The 1,305-nt window shown below is 32.0% G+C and overlaps 1 pseudogene; it reads right to left on the bottom strand.

Annotated features, from left to right (window-relative positions):
- Window positions 1–769: 769 nt before the first annotated feature.
- LOC111739133 lies at window positions 770–888 on the bottom strand (annotated as a pseudogene).
- Between the last annotated feature and the right edge of the window lie 417 nt (window positions 889–1,305).

Raw genomic sequence — 1,305 nt, 5'->3', positions numbered from 1 at the left:
CACATACATATATATGTTTTAATTTGTATTCCTTTGATTACCTGTGATAGTAAACACATTTTTTATGTATTTACTGGCTTTTTTATTTTCAATGAATTAGCTTCCTGTGTCCTTTGTTCATTTTTCTAAAAGAGTGTTACTATTTCTTTTTTTTAATTGTAAAAGTTCTTTATGTGTTAGAAATATAAGCCCTGTGTTGTCATATATTTTCAGAATATATTATTTGACTTTCTGTTTTGCTAGTATAGAAGCTGTTTATTTTTAATGAAGTAAAATTTATTAGTATTTTGAGGAACTGTGATTTAAAATGTTTTAACCATGACATATTATTATTATAGTATATTTATGTAGGGTTTTTTTGAAAGGAAATCTTTGTTCTACCAGAATCTTTTTTGGGGGTTAGGCAAATGATAGGGATTTGGCTACTTGACATCTAAATAATTTGCCAGTTGCCTTAATATCATTAATATCTTTTCTCCTTTTGATTTGAAATGCCTCTGTAAACACATATTGTATTTTCCTTTATTACACAGGCCTGTTTTTAGACTCTATTTTCATTTGTTGATTTGATTGGCTACTTCTGTGCCAGTAACCATACTCTTTTAATAGATGCATATGTAAATATGTGTGTGTGTGTGTGTGTGTGTGTGTGTATATTTTTGTTTTGTTTTGTTTTTTTTAGGTGAGGCAACCCTTGGTTGACCTCGCAGATTACAAGGACCTTGACACCTTACAATCCCTTATTTATTTATTTTTAAATTATTTTTTACACCTACAGCACCTGGTCTTCCTAGGTGGTCTCCCATCCAAGTATTAACCAGTCCCGACTCTGCTTAGCTTCCGAGATCATACAGGATCTGGCTTGTTCAGGGTAGCATGGCCATAGACAATAGATGTATATTTTGATATTAGATAAGTACCTGCTCATTATCCATCTCCCTCCACTCCCAAATCCCTGCCTATTCTTTTATGTTCTTCTATACTTTTTCTTGTCGATTTGATTGAAACATGTAGAAAAGCACACAAATCAAAGTATATGATTTGATTAATTTTCAAAAATGAAAACACTCATGTTCTTACTTCCCAGATCAGGAAACAGAGCATCCCCAGAACCCCCAAAACTCCCTTCATGACTCCTGGTTACTTGCCCCTCACTAATGGTAACCACTGTACTGATGTCAATTACCACATTCATTTTGCCTTTAAGTTTTTAAAATTGTGATAAAATATGCATAATATAAAATTTGTCATGTCAACCATTTTTAAGTGTACAGTTTAGCAGTGTTAAGTACATTCACATTATTG

The sequence above is a fragment of the Pteropus vampyrus genome, unplaced genomic scaffold, assembly GCF_000151845.1.
Source record: "Pteropus vampyrus isolate Shadow unplaced genomic scaffold, Pvam_2.0 Scaffold47, whole genome shotgun sequence".
In the NCBI taxonomy this organism is placed as follows: domain Eukaryota; kingdom Metazoa; phylum Chordata; class Mammalia; order Chiroptera; family Pteropodidae; genus Pteropus; species Pteropus vampyrus.
The sequence above is the reverse complement of the archived record's forward strand: the minus strand, read 5'-3'. Positions and strand labels throughout refer to the sequence as shown.